Consider the following 15,541-nt stretch of genomic DNA (forward strand, 5'->3'; position numbering starts at 1 on the left):
ACACACACACACACACACGAATAGCAGGCTTCATCTTCATGTAAAGTCTAGGTGTTCTTTAAATTGTTCTTTACATTGTTTTTCTTCCCTCCTTGTCCTTCCCACCACTGAAAAAGCCCAAATTGCTTTGCAGGTCATAGTAAATACGTAATCCTGGTCTAAGCTTCTCCTGCATGGTCCACAAGGATCCAAGAAGTCAAACAGATTTACTTCCTGCCGTTCCTTGGATATTGGTGATATAAATTATAGCCCCACTGCTTGCATCCCGAGTGTGTGGAAAATGCAATCTATTATGAAAACCTGGGCACAGTTTTACCTCTGCTGAAGCAAGTCAAGTCTCTTGAGAGTATTGGAGAAAAAAGAGGGAGAGCATTTAAACTGGTATCAGGGAGTCTTATAAAACAAGAGGTTTTTTAAATGAGAAGGGACAAGTTCATGAAAGCAAAACACTTTAAGCCACCTGGCTCCATACACTCTGGGATGAACATATATCTGGATAGAAAATCCAGGTGGTCTCCAAATCTTTTGTCTTAGAACTCTGTTTTTATGCCCTAAAGAACTGTAAAAGCTTTTATAATACTCAGACCAAATAAAACTACTCTTGCCACCATTGTATTTAAAATTCATGGAAGAAAAAGAATGCAATGAGTGTATTCTGCTTGTTTGCTAACAAGCACAACTGGCATTGCCCAATTAACTAAAAAACCTGGAAGAGAAAGACATTTCCCTCTTTAATGCTGTTAGATATATTTCTAAGTGTGAATAATTGGAAAATTTTAACACTGAAAGTATCCTATGAATTTTTGGTAGTAATTATGGTGTGAAGGTCTGACCTTTTCAGCATTCTTATATGCTCTGTCTTGAGTTTCTTGAAGGTTAATGCTGTACATCACGGTATCATGAAGCACTGCTGGAAGATTTGAGGGCAGAATTTGTGCATGGGTATTTCTCCTTCTCCCAGGTTTAAAGGCTTTCAGTGAGTTTTTCTTCGGATGCTGGTCTCAACTGACTGTATCTACTGGCAGGGAATGAAGTATATGTTGTTTACATACTATTCCAGAGACAGACCCTAGAAGAAGATGCTGAGAGCAGCTTCCTGTATGGACCAATCTTTCTCCGCCTTCCCATATGCTCACTCAGAGGTTTTTGGGACCAGGTTTAGGGGCCAGTGTCTTATTCCTGCCTCCCACCCAGTGGACATATGTGAGAAAACTGGTGGTCTGGAAACATTTGGAGAAAATCATTCCAATATTAAAGCAAGTCTAACTTTGCATTTTGTGTTTGTCAATGTAATAAATCTGTAAATCCAAAGCTGGAAATACGCCTAGTATTTAGACAGAGAACAAAGTTGGACATATGCATCTAATTAAGCTAAAATACTACTCACAGTTATGTCTGGAATTTGTTCTTTTTAAAGAATGAGTAGGGGGAAATTTTAATTAATATTTTGAATCCTCATTAAGGCAGATTTTTCATCAGATGTTTAGAAAATGACCTTATGTATAATTTTGCACAGAAAAATTGTTACAGGGTGATAGTATTTATGGGAGGGGGTATGGAAAAACTTAAGATATATTAAAGTTTAAAGTTTAAAGTTTAAAACTGCATAAATAAGTTTTATTATAAAGAATTCTAAAGATTAGATCCCTCTTACTGATTTAACTTCAAAAATAGGTAGGGTGGAGTACAGCTACACTTCAAGAAGCATTTCACATTAATTTGCTGCTTAGCCTCATAGTATATGGAGGAGTCAATTCGATTTCACAAACCATGGAGGCAGATTAGTTAATGAGTCCATACTGACCTAGCAGTCAGGCCTTTTGAGGTTCACCTGTAACTAGTTTCTGTCCTCCTTGTGGTCGTATTGTATTCAGATGGTAAGGAAGCCCTGTCTGAATGCAGCAAGGACTGTTCTTTTTTCTTTTAATGTGCCTTCCATGAGAGAGTATTTCAATGACCAAATATGTGCCCACTGAATTGCTTTGAGGTTTATGCTTTATAGACTGTATGGAATTGTGGGGAGAGCAGTCTCTATTGACTTGAGTTAGCAAAACCAGTATTTTAATTCAAATAGAGCACTCACCTGGGAAACTAGCAAACTTGGAATGCAGCCCTTTACCCCAACCTTCTTTTCTTCCTTCTCTCTGCCTCCCTATATATTAACAAATAATCGATGTACACTTAAAGCTTACTGCCTCTTTTAATTGGAAGCAGTGTGTGACCCTGATTTGGTGATGTATTGAAAATGGAGGAATGATTTAGTTTTTGTTTTTGTTTTTATTTAATGGAGAGGACTTGGGAGAGGCCTTTATATCTACAACACTAAGATAATTAAACCTCTAAAAATTGTCATGGAAAACATTTTCTCAAAGTGCCTTCACAAAACAGCAGACTTATTTTAACAAATGTTTAATTGTAATTAACAACAACACCAAAACAAAACACTATAGTGTTTTTTGTTGTTTTGTATTTTATGATGGTTAGGGGGGAAAGACATAAAAATAACTGAAGAAAACATGATGGATCTATACCAGGAGGAAAAACTTACATAACTTGAAACATATGGGCTTGTTAAACTCTTTCTCCTTAGCACACTCATCACTCAGGAAGCTGCCTCAGTCTCAACCTGAAATTGACCATTTCAGGAACAGCAAACCTCAGCCTTCTCCAGAGGGTCCAATCTGAGTTGTGGTCACACTTTTACTACCAGTAATTTTAAATCTTCTTGGAAACATTACCTTTCTAATTTACTGTAAGTTTTGATAGATCTGTGAAACCACACTTGAGATGTTGATAAACAAGATAGATATGTAGAGCATGGATTGAGAGGAAAACAGAGCACTAAATAAAACTAAAAAAACCTCTAGTATAAACCTGGAAATCATCTGACTTCAAGTTGCTTCATGAATTGCAGTGCAGCAGAAGGTCAATCTATATTTGATTTTATTTTTTATGTTTACCTGTGGACCTTTCAGCAAGTTATACTAGGACCCGATACCACAGGAAAGTCATAAACAGTGACACTCAAGAGAACATAGGATTTCCTCGTATTCACCCCTCAGAAATGCAGGGCCCAAGGGAGCCATGCAGAGAGAGCTAGTAGGCAAAGTGAAAGCATTTGTCAAAGTATTTTTCTTCCTAAATAAGATTTTGTCTCATTATCTTCTCTAAGAAGTTGGAATGGTGCTGATTTCCTAGGGCTGTGACTTTCTAAAGCAAAGGATGCCCCACATCAGGACAATGCTTGGTGTCCCCGTGATTGGTTTTATTAGAAAGTCTAGGGTTAAGAGCGCTCAAAATCTTAACAGGAGTTTGTTAACATTTATTGAGGGGGCAAGTCAAGCTTGGAAAATGTGGAGATGTTATGGGACAGTATGGCAGCCACTGGCATTGGTTTGCTTTTCCACATAGGAGAATAACACTACAAGATGTTTTATTAAAATTTAAGAAAAACAAACAAGGGATGGATCCTTCTTGACTATAGAACCTTAACAGGGGGGATTTAAAAAACTCCCATTTCAATATATAGTTACCAACAGTTATTGAGACTTTCAACTAAAAGTGGTAGGTTGAACACATATTCCTGATGGCATAGATAGATACTAGTCTCATAGAAATCTAGTATGTGTTTTTTGCTATATTATTTAACCCTGAGAATGAAACCTTTAAAGACTAAGTCTGAGGAATTGATAGGAGTTTATCAATGTAGTGGAATTTAATCAAATCCATTTTTTTCCCACACTGAACTTGATTGTTCCTATATTTTGATTCATTCACCCAACGCATGTATTGAATACTCACCACATGAGGAATGCTATTCTAAGTACTAATTATGGTCTAATTGGTAAATTTTATTACTTAGAGGAGAGTTTATTGAATACCCCCTCTTTTCTAGACACATGCTATGTTATCTAATTTAATCTGTATGAATAGCTAGCTGTAAAGTAGGTATTATTATCTCTGGTTTAAAAATAAGAAAACATTTATTCCAAAGATGTTAACTTGCCTAAAGTCTCAGAGCTAGTAAGAGGTGAAATAGGGATTTGTATCTAATTGTGCCTGATATACATTTTAATTATCGCATGCTGATGCGATGCTAGGTTTTATGAGTTTTAAAAGGTTTATATGTAACAATGTGAATATAGTTAACACTACTCAACTGCCCATTTAAAAATGGTTAAGATGGTAGAAAACTGATCAAATTGTGTATTTACATATGTGCAGTATATTGCATATTAATTACACTTTAGAAAAAATTTTTAAAAGGTAAATATAGTATATCATTGTTTTCTTTCCAAAGTCTCCATATTTAGTTTAGTTCCTGGGTCTTATATGTGGATAATTTAAGAACTACTTGGGAAACAATTAGATTATTTCAGAGGCAAACAACAAAACACAAAAACTTCAGAGGTGCAGCATAGTGATAATTTTGTGCATTAATTTTGTATAATTACTTTGCAAATGAATAACTTAACACAGATTTTGGCCATTACTCACCAAAATATCTTAAGAAGATGATGATAATGATCCATAAAGATGATATAGAAGTTCTTGAAAAGAAGTAGGCCATTAGGGATTGAAAGAATGAAAACAAAGAAGAGGATGGATGTTTTTAAACTGAGGATAGAGTAAATTACTCTCTGGGGAAATGACATCACTGGAATAAGATTACCCAAATGATTAAAGGGTTGGAAAATGTCCCATTGAGAAAAGTCTAAATGATCTGAGATAGCTTAATGTAAAGAATGGAAACAATGAAATTATATATTAGTGAGTAGTTTTTGAGTTTGTAAAGGGATATTTTTTAGAGGAATTTTCTCTCTTAATGAGGTTTGCACATAAAAAATTAACATGATATAGCAAAGAATGTATTTGTTAAATATGATGGGGATTATTAAAAACTGACTTAACTTACCAAGCAATGTTTCTGGCTGTCTTCAAAGGAGACTTACTTTTTCAGCCATCTGGAATGGTGTCTATGTGATACTATAGAACACCAACTAATGGGAAATAAAGAAGGGTTCCCCAGATACCCTTCCAAGTTTCTAATTTAGGTTTAACATGAACCTTCACTTTGCTTCCTTTTTCAGAACTCTGCAACTGATGACTCAAGCACTATTGTGTAAGTTACCAGATTTAGATGAGACTGCCGGTGGTCCTCTAAGCCTTCACTGCTCCCAGCGTGGTCCGTGGGCAGCAGTCAGCATCACCTGGGAGCTTAGCTTATTAAGTATGCAGGATGGTAGGCCCACTGCAGGTTTCTTGAGTCAGAGCCTGTCCCTTAAAAAGATCCCTAAGTGATGCATATGTACACTGAGGTTTGAGAAACACTGGTCTAGTCCGTTTTCTCTGTCCCTAGAATGGAACAGTCCTTGTCTTTTTCCTGAGCATATTTCTTTCCAAATTGTTTCCTACATTGCGGTAAAAAAGAAGGAATTCTTATCATTTGCAACAGCATGGATGGAACTGGAGAGCATTATGCTAAGTGAAATAAGCCAGTCAGAGTAAGATAAATATCATATGATCTCACTTATTTGTGGAATATAATGAACAACATAAACTGAACAAAAACATATAATGAACAAAAACAGCTCCAGAGACAGAGAAGCATCGATCAGACTGTCAAATCTCAGAGGGAAGGTAGGGGAGGGTGGGGGTAAGGGGGAGAGATCAACCAAAGGACTTGTATGCATGCATATAAGTCTAACATGAGTGGAGGGATGGGTGGTAATGGGGGGATAAGGACACATATGTAATACCTTAATCAATAAAGAAAAAAAAGGCAAATTGTTCCAAAAGATAACATAGAAGAAAAAAAAATCTCACCTGACTCAAATGATTATATTTTATTTGGGAAGTTATTCTCCAGAGAATCACAAAAGGCTTTACACAATCAAAGGGGGCAATATAACATTGTGAACTAATTGAAGTTTGGTCTAATATTTTCTATTAATAGAAAACTAAAGACGAAGTTTCTCTCTCTCTCTCTCTCTCTCTCTCTCTCTCTCTCTCTCTCTCTCATTGGATATGCGTGCATGCCCATGTGCGCATAGATGTGTGTTTGTTCAACTAAAAACCTTAGGAAATTTTATTGTGTTAACTTCAGCATCTTTATTTGAATCATGATGGAAAGGGAGCTTTTGGGTTTTGAAGACAGTAGAAATTAAATCTAAGAAGTAAAGCTTTGTAAAATATGGTGCAAATCAACCACAAACATTTCAAAGGGCACCACTGCTAAGACAACACGGAAGTGGGGGAAACAGCTGCACAACACTGCGGAGTACAGTGAAGTTAGCTACGTGAGAGGGTAGGGAGCTTCACAGTGATGATTTGGGTTTTAAGCTCTTGTGAGGGAAACACAACATGCCTTTTGATTTTCATTTTTTCAATCAGCCTTCCCAAATTTATGAAAAATTATTTTAAGCTTTTGCATATCCTACCTCTTTACATGATCTATAAAATAATATCACTTAGGTGACATTATACTCTGCTCTCTCTCCCCGCTTACTTGCCTCAGTGACCTTGAAAAGTGAGAAGGATTTGGGATGAAATAAAAGGAAATACTTGATGGTAAACATCATTCTAAAGGCAGCAATTAAAATATGGAGCATTCTCCCTAAACTAACTTAGGAAATGATTACCACTAGAGTGGCCAAGTTCACCCAAACTCATTTAGGCCAACTGTTTTTTCTGAATGAAGATTGAACTTCCTAAAAGGGGAAACCCGTTACATTTTATTTTTTATTTTTATTGAATTTATTGGGGTGACATTGGTTATAAAATTATGTTAGTTTCAGTTGTATAGTTCTATAATACATCATCTATATATTGTATTGTGTGTTCATCACCCCATTTATCCTCCTCCCTTTACCCTCCTTCACCTTTCCCACCCCCCTTTCCCTCTGGTAATCTCCATACTATTGTCTGTGTCTCTGAGTTTTTCTCTTTGCTTAATCCCTTCACCTTTTTCAAGCAGCCCCTCAACTCCCTCCCTTCTGACAGCAGCTGTCGGTCTGTTCTCTGTATCCATGAGTTTGTTTCTATTTTGTTAGTTTATTTGTTCACTAGATTCCACATATAAGTGAAATCATATGGTACTTGTCTTTCTCTGACTGGCTTATTTCACTTAACATAATACTCTTCAGGTCCATTCATGCTGTTGCAAAAGGTAAGCTTTCCTTCTTTTGAGGCCAAGTAGTATTCCGTTGTATAAATGTACCACAGCTTTTTAAAGCCTGTTGCAATGTTTAAAGTGCTTACAATTTTCATTAAGTACTAAGACTTTATTCTAAAGCATTTCTGTTTCTACAAGTGACCTTTTTTTTCCAGTTTATAAACTAACAGATAAGAAATGCCTCCCATATGATGCCGTGCTTCTGCAGTAATTAGTGAGGTTTCTGGATGAATTATGCAGTTTAACATCTGTTATTAGCTATAAACACATTTATTGCCTCATAACAATATCATTACAAAGGAAAGCTGTGCAGATTGGGAAGCATTTCTTTGTAAACCCTAATAAGTGTGCAATATGTGTGTAAATGTTTACTTTTCCATAATTCTCTCACTGTTTAATTGTGATTCTCCATTCAGCCATCTTAATTAGGCTGAATTTCCAGCCCTATAACTTTTATATATTTAAGTTTAATGCTCTGTTGATAAAATTGTCTTGCTTTTAATCTATACTACATGTTCAAGAAGGTCTGTCTGTGCAACATCAGAGCTTTAAACAGGAGTTAGGTAAAAGGAAGGCTAGCAATGCAATTGGAATTTTTTCTGAGGGCACTGTGGCCATTGTAGATTTCAGTGACCTGACAAATTTTTTAAAGAATTATTCCAGCTCAGCCTGCATGTGGCTGAACAGTGGTTGAACATCAACCTATGAAGCAGGAGGTCATGGTTTGATACCCTGTCAGGGCACGTGCCTGGGTTGTAGGCTCAATACCCAATGGGGGTGTGCAGGAGGCAGCCAATCAGTGATTCTCTCTCATCATTAATGTTTCTCTCTCTCTCTCTCTCTCTCTCTCTCTCTCTCTCTCTCTCTCTCCCTTCCTCTCTGAAATCAGTAAAAATATATTTTTTTAAAAAAATAATTATTCTACTAGTCATAACTGGGAAATGTAGTAAGCTTAATTTTTTTAATATATTTTCTTGATTTCTTACAGAGAGGAAGGGAGAGAAATAGAGAGTCAGAAACATCGATGAGAGAGAAACATCGACCAGCTGCCTCCTGCACACCCCCTACTGGGGATGTGCCTGCAACCAAGGTACGTGCCCTTGACCGGAATCGAACCTGGGACCTTTCAGTCTGCAGGCCGATGCTCTATCCACTGAGCCAAACCAGTCAGGGCTAATTTTTAAAAATTTATCTTTATTGTTGAAAGTATTACAGATGTCTCCTTTGTGTGTTTTTTCCCATTGAACCCCTTTATCCCACACTGTCCCTCCTAGTTCTTCACCACACTATTGTCTGTGTCCATGGGCTATGCATATAAGTCCCCCAGTTAATCACTCCCCAACCCAGCACCCACCTTCCCTCTGAAATTCGTCAGTCTGTTCCATGCTTCTATGTCTCTAGATCTATTTTGTTCATCAGTTGGGTTTTTTTTGTTCATTAGATTCCACAAATGAGTGAGATCATGTGATACGTATCTCTCTCTGTCTGGATTATTTCATTTAGCATAATATTCTCCAGGTCCATCCATGCAAATGGTAAGAGCCATATTCTTTATTGTCCTTGTGTAGTGTCTTTAGGTAGAAAAGAAATGATGGAAGGTGGGTGGGATGGAGCTTCAGCACTGGGCTAGGATGAAACAGAAGCAAGTTATGAGATGAAAGAGGCACTCATCTTTGAGCATTGGGAACCCTACTGGATGAAGAAATGCTTAGTTAATTAAGTCTGTGTGATTTTCCATGTTAGTGCCTAAGGAGAGCCCTATGTTTGGGGTTAGGGTAGGTACAGATGTGGGCAGAGAATGTTTGCTCTAGTTCTTGCATGTTGTATTCCTTAGGAGTGGAAATATGGGTAGTTCGAGGTTTCCTGCATTGTTTTCTGATGATGATGGTGGGTGGTCGTGGTAGTACCAGTATGGTGAAGAGGTTTAAGGGGACAGGATGGAGCAATGTAAAATGGAGAAATCGAATTTCAAGCAGAATGTGTGTTTTCATCATTGGTGAGAGCAGTAGCTGAACTCTACCATCTATTGAGATAACAACATCATCAACAACAATAAGAGCTATCATATATATCATACACACACACACACACACACACACACACACACACACACCACTTACTGTGCCTGTGTCAGGCACTCTTTTAAGCACTTTCCATGTATTTGCTCTCTTAATCCCCATAATAACTTAATGGGATGTTTTATCATCATTGATATCACCATCATCCTATCATTGTCATCACCCCATTTTTCAGATGAGGAAAGAGGCACAGAAAACTTGCCCCATGTCACAGAGCTAATAAGCTGCACGGCCAGAATCAAGACTATAGTGTCTGGTTCCAGAATCTGGGCTTTACACTACCTCTGCTAAACATTGCTACTACTGCCTCCCTCAATGGCCATGTCCATACTCATATTACTTAATGAGCAATCGCCATGTGCCAGGCCCTGTGTTAAAACTTTTTCATACAGCCGTAACTGGTTTGGCTCAGTGGATAGAGCGTCGGCCTGCGGACTGAAGGGTCCCAGGTTCGATTCTGGTCAAGGGCATGTACCTTGGTTGCGGGCACATCTCCGGTAGGGAGTGTGCAGGAGGCAGCTGATCGATAGTTTCTCTCTCACCGATGTTTCTAACTCTCTATCTTTCTCCCTTCCTCTCTGTAAAAAATCAATAAAATATATTTAAAAAAACTTTTTTATACATTATCTCATTACCTTTGCATAACAGCACTGTAAAATGGGAATGGTTTTGTTCAGTTGACAGGTGTGAAGATTATAATGCATAAGCAGGGTGTTTGGACTGTAGCCTGAGATTACAGCTTGGCTTTGATTGTAACAAGACTTGATCCCCAAACCTTTCTTTGGAGAATGACCTCCAATGTGTGGAAAGCTTAGTGCAGCCTCAGGAACAGGGAAGGAAGAACTGGAGAGGAAGTGCCCTGGGAGCACATTAGATATAATGCTGGTATCACAGGCTTAGATATGGCCCCAGGGTGGAGCCTGGAAATATAGATGCTTTGCTTACAGTGTCCAAGTGAGCAGTGTGGACAACTTCCCAGGGGAGGCCAGTGAACCTCCAAAGCACTTTTCTGGAATAGAAGGAACATGAAAGAGGATCAGGTTATGCTGATTACAGTGGTAGAATTTGGATCCAGCAATTTAGATGTGGTTTGTTTTTGCAGTTGGTAACCACATGCATTTCAAATCTGGGAAAACTCTTACAACAGTAATATTGTTAGGTCATTTGTGATGTTACTGATCTTACCTCACTTGAAATTCTTATGCAGAGAAAATCAGGCATAGTATTTGGTGATGGGCCCAGGGAAGGAAAAGAGGAGGAAGCCAGGAAACGATAAAGTGAGAACAGAGAACATCCAGCTGACCTTCTCCCAGACCCTTAAAGCAAGAGTGGAAAGCTGAAGTTATGGACAGAGCCATTTCTGTGGTCAAAACTGCTGCAGCTCTTGGATGAAACTAAACAAGCTAGAATGAAAGAATGTGTTCTGTGGGTATAGAGTCTGAGCTCTTTAAGTCAAGGTGCAAGTGAGGAGTTTTCACATACAGAAAATTATATTCTTGTGAGATAGAAGAGGAGAGAGGATGCTGAAATGTCATTGCAAGGCAGTGATCCCCGATGACAAGAAAGGGCTCCCAATGAAAACAAGAATTTGGGAGTACTCTCTAAGCTTAGTTCATTGGTCTGTTGAATTCTTCACAGTCCAAAAGAAGCTAGACTTCTAGGTGCTCTCTGTGTCTGGAACTCAATCTGGATGACCAGAAACAGTGTGAGTCCTTGGGAGTGTTTGGGTCCTCCTTCTTTTTGGAGAGGTTGCAAAAAGTATATGCAGCAAAAATATCTATGTGTTAACAACTCTTTGGATGGTGGAGCAAGGGAAAGAGGTAAAATGGTCAGAAATAATTACGCATTTTGTACCTAGAAGAAAAATCCAGGAAGGAACTTAGTTGGCAAGGAGGTAATATATTCTGATTTATACATGGTGAACTTAATGGGTCTCAATTGCTAGGTTTCTTTCCCTGACCAACCTAAAAGGACCTTCTCACCAGTCTGCTGTCATAAGTGCTGATGTTCTGGCAATAAACATTAGAACAGTTATGATTGCTGTCACCAGAGCCTACCAGACGCTGATCACCAGAAAGAGAGAAGCAGTGCTCAGCCTGATGCAGGACATCAGATATAGTCATATTAGCTGCAGTATCTTTAAGCACTCCTTTTGTGAATCATTAAAATTCAAGGCCAATCTACAAAATTAGTTTCTATTACCACATCAAAGTTGCAGTTTCATTAAGTTGGAAAGCCTGACAACTGTCTTCTGCCAAAATCTCAGTTCTTAAGAGAAAAATATGAACCTCCAATTTATCATCATTTGTACCATTCACCCAGGTCCTCAAAGATCATTAATATCAACTTCAGGATCTCATTTTCTCTCCAAAACAGTTATCATTTTAACAGGCCTTTCTCCAGCCACCACTGATGCTTATATTTATATAACTCTATTAAAATATTAGGTTGAGGCTTGCGCATTGTCTCTGGATCCACATGGCATCATTTGGCAGAGCAAGTTAACAGGATTGATGAGTAATGTCCTAATTTTAAAAATCAGAATCCTCAGGTTCAGTCAAAACCCAGTGACCCCCACAAGACCACTTACTTGTAGGTGGCATAGCCAGGACTGGAATTGGTTTTCTGATCTACAGACTGATGATTTTTTTCACTTTGCCACTTTTGGACCCAACTCCAAAGCTCAAAAACCATTAAAATTGTAAAGACAAAGACAATCTTCTATCTCTCTGCAAGAAGATGTACAATTCCCAAATTAACCCAGATACAGTGTAGGGAGACTTCCACTTGTCCTAGAGGTGAGGAAGTTTTTACACTTCACCCAGAGAGATTGAAAAACACTAGACTTCACTAACAGCTCTTCATAACTTCTACACAAATCATGTGAGCCTGCTTCTAAGAATACTTACATCTAGCTGTCACACTTGATTTCCTCCTCTCATGAGCAGAGTGGCTTTCTTTTGTAATCCTCAAATCACTTTGCTTCCCACTCTCAGAAGTCATGAGCAGGGAAGTTATAGCCCCATGACCTAACTTATGGTTGAGAGCTACTGGGCAGCAATGTGGTACTTCTTAGAGTTTCATGAATATTGTTCTTGGCCCTGGGAATCTCATTGACCTGGAAATCTCACTTTAGAATAGCTGATAATCTTAATTTAACATCCTTCTTCTTGCCCAATTATGGGGGCTTATTGTAACAACAATAAATTCTAGGGACATGCCAATAAGAGGATTTTTATAAAGATGAGTTGTCTTTGACAACTCTTAAACTAGGTTCCTCCCTCCCTCTCATTAAATGAGAATTAGACTAGATATCCTATTAATAATGCATGGACAACCAGAGTACTCCTAATAGTGGAGTCAGAAAAAATGAAAGAGCCTCTGACTGGTCCCTCTTTACCAGCAAATAAGAATACAAAAGAAATATGTTTTTCCCAGTGGTTAATTTTATTCCTCTAGAGATCAATGTTTTCTTACTTACTAAGGTGATCAGGGCTAGGACTTTTCTAGAGGGCAAGGATTAGATGTCAAAACGTCATATAGTTACATTCAGAAACTTCTTAGAAAAGCTTGGACATTTGACCTATTGACAATAAGGTCAAAGGTTACTGAGAAATCTTAACTAATCAATATGATGGGAGAACTATTGGCCCTGACAGACTCATTGCTAAAAAATATTTCAAAGCTGAAATTTGGACATGTCATTCTTCTCCTATGAACTTACCTACAGTATAGAACCTATACTCCATAACATCATTTTAATAATTTGGGCTCCACCCATCTGTTCACCTGCATCTCCTGTCATTGCCTTCCCCCAATCTCTCCTGTTTCTAACAATTTATAATTCTCTAACTACCCTAAATCTCACAGGTATCCCTATATATTCTTGTGCTATGCCTTCTGCCTGGAATGACCTTCACCTTGGTCAACTGGAAAACACTCACCCTTCTTTCTAAATCCAATTCAAGTGGCATCTGCATTGGGAAGTTTTCTTTGCCTTCCCCAGGTGATGTAGAGGATTCCTTTCCTATTCTTCAAGGTATCTTGTACACAACTCTATACTTTATTATCATCACCACCATCATCATCATTATCCTGTGTCGGATTTGTCTCTTTCCTGGCTATCTGTATACCAGAAGGCAACGTCCTTGAGAGTAGATATAATGTGAGAGAATAAATGATTGCGTTCTAGTCTCAAAATGCTTTAGTACATTTATACTGGTAGCCCATCGCGCGATATCCCATGCAGTAGGCCACCCGCCACTTCCGCAGGAGCTGGTGGGAACCGGGAACCACAGCGCGCTGCCAGGAGCCATGCAGCTTCTGCAGGAAGCAGAAGTGAGCCACCTGCGCACACAGGAGCCAGGGGGGAGCCAAGCCACCTTCGCGGGATGTGGGAGGGAACTGCACTGCTTCCACCGGAGGCGGGCCCGCCATCTCCTCTCCAGGCTGCAGCCAGCTCCCTGTCCCTGTCCGTGTCCACTCCGGCTCCGGGGGGCTGGCCCAAGCTGGGGTGCAGCGGCTTGCCAGCCCCCTGTCTGTGTCTCCGTCTCTGCTCTGAGCCTCACCTGCACACTCAACCTCCTCCTGTCCAGTCGTTACCCATTACTGCGTCCTGGCCTAATTTGCATATGTTCTCTCTCTCTCTCTCTCTCTCTCTCTCTCTCTCTCTCTCTCTCTCTCCATATATATATATATTCAAAGGTGGGAGAGTACAGGTAACAAATGAATGTCACAAGCATTTTTTTTTTTAGTAAAAGGTTTTGTGTCTTCAGTAAATCTTTTATTTTTTAAGTGGGTTTTAACTTGAGATATAATTGAACCCAAAGCAGGTTATGAAATTTGTGAATGTTCTCTTACACGTTATCTCTGGTCCTATTACATTTCTGTCTCTATTCCTTCCTACCCATGTCAACTCTTCTCCCTTGTCAACTCCTCTCCCACGTGAGAACAGTTGAAAGTGCCTTTATAACCTCATTAGCAACACTCAGAACCAGCTAGGGCAGAAATGCCCCCCCGCCGCCCCCTGCCAAACAATAAAAAATACAGGTTAGAGCATGTTTATAGCTACTTAGCTCCTCAATGTATTTAAAAAATAATTTTTGTCTTTGTTCCCCTCTCTCTTGCATTTTTGGAATTGACTCAAATTCCTTTTTAGACTACCTTGATCTTTAAGTCCTCAAATACAGCTAAAACTTGTCTTGCTTCAATCTGCTGCAGTTTCCTTTTTCATGACATTACAAGAATCAACCAAATTTTCCAGAGTCCAGAATGTTACAGCTGAAGAAGCTCTTTCATATTTGAAGAAAGCAGAATCAAAATTCTTTCCCCATATGTTACCTTTCCAACAGGGCTTTCTTTACCCTTAGAAATTTATAGTGTCAGAATTCCTTAAAGAAGTTAAGAGTTGAGAATGAAATCCAGAATGATCTTATAACTACATACCAGTGTTATACTCTTGTCCAGATTCACTCTAGGGTCCCTGGATTCCTCTACACCCAATTATGTACCATACTCCTGGGCCAAGCTTAAAACAATCACTGTTCGAAAAGGACACAAATTTCTATTTTCATCCAATTCAACATGTGGTCTGAGATGCATCTTGGAGAGCAGGTTTTTTTTTCTTATGATATTTAAAATTCTCTCGATTCCATCTGGAAACAGGTTTCCTTTAACAATGTTAGTCTATCCCCATATTTCTCTAGTTTTTGCTTCCTTTCTATCTATTTTCCAACATTTCTTGGTTGTAGCTGGAGAGATACTTATCCCACTGCACACCTTTATTTGGGAGGCTCTTCCTCAGGCTCCCTGAGGTGGAGGTGGAGGTGAGGGTGGATTTCACCTCCTCAGCAGTTTCCCCACTCACACTCAGAATGACACCTTCTAGCTCTCACCTCCCAGGTTCTCTTCTTTCTAATTTCCTCTACTGAGGCTCTTTTCCAGTTTGTCCTGGGACCATATCTACTTTCACCTTGATAACTTGAAACTTTTCTGCTTCTTGGGGGAAAGGGTGGGTGGGAAGCAGCTCCTACTGCTAACCATGATAACTTTTACATAATGGCATATCAGTAAATGCTTGAATGAGGGAAAGAGTGAATGCCAATTATGATTTTCTTCTCTGGGATGTTTGCCTCTAACTGTTTCTGTTCCCTGAAAGGAAATACTATGTTTAGACTTACTTGCTTGCTTAATTAATTAATTAATTTTGTACTTCTTTTCCAATAAAGTAGCTTTGATTGGAAGTCAGGACAAATTATTTTGTATAAAAGAGGTTCTAATGTAGAAACAA

Source organism: Myotis lucifugus, unplaced genomic scaffold, assembly GCF_000147115.1.
Source record: "Myotis lucifugus unplaced genomic scaffold, Myoluc2.0 scaffold_31, whole genome shotgun sequence".
Lineage (NCBI taxonomy): Eukaryota > Metazoa > Chordata > Mammalia > Chiroptera > Vespertilionidae > Myotis > Myotis lucifugus.